Source organism: Penaeus chinensis, chromosome 13, assembly GCF_019202785.1.
Source record: "Penaeus chinensis breed Huanghai No. 1 chromosome 13, ASM1920278v2, whole genome shotgun sequence".
Lineage (NCBI taxonomy): Eukaryota > Metazoa > Arthropoda > Malacostraca > Decapoda > Penaeidae > Penaeus > Penaeus chinensis.
In genome coordinates, this window is record NC_061831.1 from 27079181 (window position 1) to 27086680 (window position 7500).

Here is a 7500-nt window from a genome sequence, read left to right on the forward strand (position 1 = left end):
AATTAATCACAGTTATCATAGTTGTAATTGATGAACATGACACAGTGAAGTGAGCGTCCCGACTTCTGCTATCCATGTGTTGGTCATTTTAGCCATTATAATGAGCACAGAACAATATGATGAAATGAGTAAGTCCTTGGCGTTGATTGGTCATTATAAGTAAATTATAGCAATTACCAACAAACAGGTAACAACATAACGAAATAACAAAGTCCAAACGTTAATCAGTCATTATAACTTTGTTCTTGAAAGTAGACTTCCCCTTCCCATGAACCGCCAGCTGGATCGCAGTTCAACACAAGCGTCGTCTTATTTATCCTGGCAGTGTGTTTTGTGATAATTGTCGGCCATAAACGGTTTATGGCGGTGGAGCTTCGGGGGTCCAAATGTTAGCCATAAAGGCAACCTGATCGTTAACGTGAAGTACTTTGGTTTCCAACGCCATCCAACTTCTTTACTTTAAATCCATAGGCGGGAATTTCAAACACGGTGTTTAGTTTTATTGGAGATTGTTAATGAACCCTATTCAATGACTGATGTTCATTATATATATATATATATATATATATATATATATATATATATATATATATAACTCGTGTATTAATAGTATTAACGATTACCTTTTAAGAAGAGTATTAAGAAAATTAAAAATAGAAGAATATCACACAATATCAACTAAATATGGAGAGATTTAAGCATTATTTACGTTTTATTGCCATTAATAGTCATACTTGATATTTCGCAAATAATCATCAGATTAGATCTGAATTCATACATCACATGACATACAGTATACATCTAGATTATATATAATGTAACCCCCGTATACAACATTTACATATTAATATTTTCAATTATCTATATACTCTCGTCAGAGTTTTTAATTAAGTAATCGAAACTACATATGAACAGCGCCTCATAAGCACCGGGATATTGTGGTGAGTTGCTGACGTCGTCTTTATCGATTTCCATTCTGAGGGATCCTTTTCACAACATGGGGCATTATGCACAGGAGGAGCATACCTTTGCAACTGTCTTTCTTCTGCTAGAGTAAGGCAAACACAGGAGCTGAATTGGCAGTTGAGGTCGAAGCCGTCATTTGCAAGCGTGGGTGAGGGACTGACAGACATGATTAGGCAGCACAAACAGGCAAATGTCAAAACGAATAACGGAAGTTTTCGTGAAAGGAAACATAATTACAAACGCACAGATTTCGGCTTAAATTGAATGCATTTTTCACTCTATGCCAGAAACAGATCTACACATCCATAATATTAGGACATACACATTTCACGAGATACAGCACCCAAGCACCCTTCCTGAACTACGCGATCGGAACTTGAACCTTGAAACACAAATCGGCCGAAGTGAACCAAACGTCTGCGAGGAACGGTCTCTCGATTAAGACCAATGAACCCCCTCAAGACCGTGCCATGAACCTCCGTGGATGGCCCAGAAGACACCACAGTGAGCCCCACGCCCACTCCCGCGCTCATGACAGGCCAGCATGGTAGAAAACTGCAGTGGGCACTCAAGTCGAGACCTGACCTCGCCCACCATGCCCGCCCACGCCGGGAGACAGCAGTACTACCTGGGGAAGTATCTCCTGCAGCGCTCCTCGTCCAAGAGAAAGGTATCACCATCGACTATCCTGACCCTCTGTGACCTGAAAGCACTGTGACCTTTTCTTACCAAGACTTTCCTCAGCCTGCCATGGTCTTTCTAGGCACCCGCTATCAAGTAGCGAGGTCAGACTCCTCTACACACCAATTTTTTATGTATTTTTCCAACGTAATGTTTCTTTGTTAGAAGAAAACTATGACGAGCTCCTCTTTCGGTATCTATAGCCACCCCCTAACCATTTTTGTACGGTATACTGTATATAGTTTTTTCTTGATGAGATATGTAAATACTTACATACTTTTTTCCCTTCCCTCTAAAATATCTCAATAAATAAATCTCAATAATCCCCATACAAGTGAATATCCGGAACTAGTTATTTTCTTTTCATTTTTATTTAACATTATTATTATTATTCTCTTTTAACTTCAGTCTCCTGCCCCCGTCTTAAAGTCTTTTGATTCGTAGAGTCTCCCCCAAAGTGTATCACAGCATGATCCTCTTGAACTTAGCCTGACTAAAGGACTCCTCTGGTCCATCCCTCAGCCTCCTTGCTCACGGCATGACCTTCCGTGCCACCCAGGACCTGGAGTTTTTTACCACGAGGGAGAGGATTTATTGTGTTGTGTCTTGAGTTTGTTTTGCTTGTTTTTATGAGTCATGATACCAATGACGTGTTTAGGATTAGTGGAAGTCCCGTGGAGATAAGGGATTTCAATTTCTAGTCAGATAAGTCCTATTAAGAGCTTTCAATAACTGATCTCAGATTTCAATATCTGGTCATATAAGTCCTATTAAGATAAGAGATTTCAGTATCTGGTCGGATAAGCATGTATGAATATCTTTCGGATAAGCATGTAAGAATAACACTCTTGGTGGATAAGCCCACAAAGATAGGTTTGATAATATTAAGAGCGTTTACGTACAAGAACACGAAGGTAAGTCAGCATGTATAGCGTCAAGGCAAACGGAGCATGGGGGGTGGGGGGGGGGGAAAGAGCAAGACGCAGGCATCGTTGCATCTTGTGCAGGGTGCAAGTGCAAGAGGGATTGGGGGTGCCAACAGGAAAAGGAGGAGGGAGCACCCGGGATCCCTCTCGCCGACCCTGCTTTGGGCCCGGCAGAAGGGAGAAGGACAGCCAAGGCCTCGCAGACGGAAACCTGGTTCATTATGATCATATACGGACGTACGGGAAGAATTTATGTTTGTTCTCCTCCTCTTCCTTTACCTCCTCTCCTTCCCAATTCTCCTCATTTTCCAACTTCTCTCTGCAGCTCTCCTGCCTCTTCTCCATTCTAGTCCTCCTTTCTCCCCTTCCTCCTCCTCCCCTTCTTCCTGCTCCCCTTCCTCCTCCTCCCCTTCCTCCTCCTCCCCTTCCTGCTCCTCCCCTTCCTCCTCCTCCCCTTCTTCCTCCTCCCCTTCCTCCTCCTCCCCTTCCTCCTCCTCCCCTTCCTCCTCCTCCCCTTCTTCCTCCTCCCCTTCCTCCTCCTCCCCTTCCTCCTCCTCCCCTTCCTCCTCCTCCCCTTCTTCCTCCTCCCCTTCCTCCTCCTCCCCTTCCTGCTCCTCCCCTTCCTCCTCCTCCCCTTCCTCCTCCTCATCATCATCATCTTCACCCTCATCCCCCCCCCACCCACCCTCTCCAAACCTCTTCTAGCCACCCTCTCCCTCCCTCTCCTTCCTCTTCCTTCCTCCGTCCGCCTTGCCTTTCCCTCCCTCCTCCCTCGTTCACAACTCCCTTAAGTACCTCTGCAAGTCATGGCACGACTGAGTACACGTGTAATGATATATGCATATGTGAATGTCTTTAATAATCCATTCATATATGGATGAATGTGCGCGTGCGCGCGAGTGTGAGTGTGTGTGTGTGTGTGTGTGTGTGTGTGTGTGTGTGTGTGTGTGTGTGTGTGTGTGTGTGAGAGAGAGAGAGAGAGAGAGAGAGAGAGAGAGAGAGAGAGAGAGAGAGAGAGATTGAGAGAGAGTGTGTGTGTGTGTTTGTGTGTATGCGTGTGTGTGTGCGTGCATGTGCATATGATACGTGCCTACAAAATTAGCGGTGTCAGATATGATTAAACAGTGCATAAACACACATCTCACCAGAATAATAGAATCAAAAGCACAAGAACAAAACTGCCTGCAGAGAAGGTGGAGGTCTCACCTGCCTGTAAGCAACCGACCTGCCGGATAAGGGAGATCGCACAGGCCGGCGGGAGAGGCCCTGCGCCGCCTCGACCTGCAATCCCCAGGGACCCCAAAACGCTCACCTCGTCTCCTATTCCCTCCTCCTTTTCCTACCCTCCTTCGCTCCCTTCTACCCCCCATCTCCCTCCCATTTACTCCCCTATCCCCCCTGCTCCCCCTAAGCCCTCCCTCCCCTTCTCCCTTACCCTCCTGCCTCCCAATCCCTTACTTCACTCCACTCTACTCCCCTACCCTTCCTTCTACCCCCCCCCCCCCCCCCCCCCGAAGGACCAGCCCAGGCCATAAAGCGAGCCATGGCCTTCAACTCTTCATCGTCCTCCTCTCTTCACCATTCTCTTTCTAACTTTTTGTTCTTCCCTCTTGCCTTTTTGTTTTACTCCTTTCATCCTTTACACTATCTTCTTTCCCTTATTATTTCTCGCTTTCACGTTTTACTCCATTTCTCCAGTTAATTTCTTTCTCTCATTCTCCCTTTCCTATTTCCCTTTTCTCCCTTCCCCTTTTCTTATTCTGTCTTTTCCATTTCTACTTACCTTCTCCTTCTCACTCCTTCCCTTCCTTTTCTCCCTGTTTCTCTTCCTCATTTTCTCATTATCTTTCACTATTTCCTCCTTCCCTTTCTAATGACCTCTTCTTCCTCCCATTCCTCTCTCATTATCTTTTTCTCCTTTCCTCTTTTTTCCATTCTTTTTGTTCTCCCTCCTCTCCTCTCTCCCTCTCCTTTTCGTTCTCTCTCTCTCCCCTTTCTCTTTCTCCCCGTCTTTCTTCTTTGGCACTTCTCCCTTTTCGTCTTTTTCCTCTTTTCTTTCTTTTCTTTTCTCTCTCATCGTGCATCCCCTATCTTCTTACCTTCCTTCCCTTTCCTTTTTTTATATATCTCTCTTACTCCTTGTTTCTTTTTTATTCCCTCTTCCATCTTTTACTTTTAATATCTCCTTCTTACTTATTCTTTCATTCTTGTTTCTCTTTAGCTCTTCCTCCTTTTCCTTTTTTAGTTTCTTTTTTTCTCTTTTCTCTTTCTCTCTTTTTTCTTTCTTTCTTCCCTTCCTCCTTTCCCTTCCTCCCTTTTCTACTTCCTGTTTCAAGCAAAGGAGAAGAGAGGGAGGGTTAAGCAAGAAACGCAGATAACGAATAAGGGGGACAAGGAAGAGCTCAGTAAAGGGGGAGAGATTACAACATGGACGAAAGAGGAGAAGGAGAATGGCAGAAAGAGAGGAAGAATGGGGGCAATGACGAACTGGAGGAAAAGTGAACAATAAATGTGGGGGGAGGAATAAGTGTAGATAAGGTCGGCGCATGAGAGAAAAAGGGGAAGGAAAGTATGCAAGAATAGAGTTTGAGTGAGATCGACTTGAGTGAGTGAGAGATAGAGAGAGAGAGAGAGAGAGAGAGAGAGAGAGAGAGAGAGAGAGAGAGAGAGAGAGAGAGAGAGAGAGAGAGAGAGAGAGAGAGAGAGAGAGAGAGAGAGAGAGAGAGAGAGAGAGAGAGAGAGAGAGAGAGAGAGAGAGAGAGAGAGAGAGACAGAGAGAGAGAGAGAGAGAGAGAGAGAGAGAGAGAGAGAGAGAGAGAGAGAGAGAGAGAGAGAGAGAGGGAGAGAGAGAGACAGACAGAGAAAGAAAGTGAGTTCGAGAGAGAGTATGAATAAAAGAGAGAGAGAGGGACAGAGAGAGTGAGTGTGAAGAGAGCAGAGAGAGTGCTATGTGAAAGTATAGAGCAAATTAAGTGCATCACAGTTATGTAGACGAAAGCTATGTAAATTATAAAACGGGCGTCAAATATAATTACATAAAATGGAAATCCCTATTGTAGAAAAAAAAATTGCATATGGTAAAGCATACCTTAAAAAGAATAGGATACATCTTTCGATAATAGACAGAGTTACATAAAAAGAAAGTTTACTTGAGGGATGAAATAATGCACTAAGGAGGCCGTAGAACTAAATAATTACCTAGGGTGAGCAAAAATGGGAACACACGAAGGTTTTCAAAGAACATTTAATGCTTTAGGCTTAGAAATTTAAAAAAAGTGTGTTATATATGAATATATAAATATTACTTAATCAAATATTGCATAAAAAATAACAAAAAATCAATATCAAATCTGTACTGCACGAAAGAAAGATCACCTACAAGCAGTAAAAAGTAAAGGGCTGTAGGAGTGCGACAAGCGAAGGAAGGAAGAGGCAGTAGCGGGAAGGAGCGCGTCGGAAAGCGGCTGCGTGGAGGCTCCAGGAAGCCGAGGCCCGCGATCCCCGAGATAGGTCACGCCGGGTCAGTCAAGCACACTGGCTTCCGCTGTGAAGTTCTCATTTAGAGATTTTCTTCTGGCTCAGGGGCCGCCCGAGTTGGCTGTGGCAGGACTCGATGCTGATTTATGCTTTGACGTAGATGTTGTGACATTATAACAAGTTACGCATATATATATATATATATATATATATATATATATATATATATATATATATATATATATTATATATGTATATATATACATATTTTTTATATATATTATATATATATATATGTGTGTGTGTGTGTGTGTGCGTGTGCGTGCGTGCGTGCGAGAAGGGAGGAAGGAAGGAAGGGGAGAAGGAAAGAGAGTGAGAAGGGGGGGGGGGGGTAGAGAGAGAGAGAGAGAGAGAGAGAGAGAGAGAGAGAGAGAGAGAGAGAGAGAGAGAGAGAGAGAGAGAGAGAGAGAGAGAGAGAGAGAGACAGAGAGAGATAGAGAGACAGAGAGAGAGAGAGAGAGAGAAAGAGAGAGAGAGAGAGAGGGGGGGGGTGAGGGAGGGAGGAAAGGAAGGAGAGAAAGAAAGAGAGGGGGGAGGGGTGAAGAATAGAGAGAGAAAGAGAAAGATAGAGAGAGTGAAAGAAAGGTAGTGAGCGAGCGAACGAAGAGATGCAAAGAGTGAGAAAAGAAAGATGAGAGAAACAGATCCACTTAATTCATTTTCCATTTTGTCTTCCCTTGCACCTCCGCAGGACACTATCGGTCTTCGTCGCAAAAAAGGGATAAAAACTTGAAAGTGAATATTAAAGGTAAAAGCACTTTGAATATGAGAAAAAAATAGGAGAGGTGATAGTATATTTCCTTTATTTGTCTAGAGAACATTATGAACATTTGATGGTTTGTTTAGTTCAAACATGTATGCACACACACACACACACACACACACACACACACACACACACACACACACACACACACACACACACACACACACACACACACACACACACACACACACACACACACACACACACACACACACACACACACACATATATATATATATATATATATATATATATATATATATATATATATATATGTGTTTATACATTTATATATATATTTATATATATATATATATATATATATATATATATATATATGTGTGTGTGTGTGTGTGTGTGTGTGTGTGTGTGTGTGTGTGTAGAGAGAGAGAGAGTAGAAAGAAAGAGAGAAAGATATATACATATACTATAGACATATAAGCGCGTTGTGTGAAAAGCAGATGTTTGCATTTGCTGCCATTTATTTAGAGCTTTGCAACTAATACTTCATTGCATCGCGTCACCTCGACAGACCCGAAGTCTGGGGCCGCATGCTTCCGCCCGCCTGCCCCTATTTCATCGCACGCATAAAATCGGACGATGTGTCCATATTTTATGATTTTG

The 7500-nt window shown here is 43.3% G+C and overlaps 1 protein-coding gene across 1 annotated transcript in view; it reads left to right on the top strand.

The window, feature by feature from the left end:
• Positions 1-7500, top strand: part of LOC125031644 — a 177312-nt gene that overhangs the window by 109075 nt on the left and 60737 nt on the right. The gene's annotated exons all lie outside the window — the stretch shown is intronic.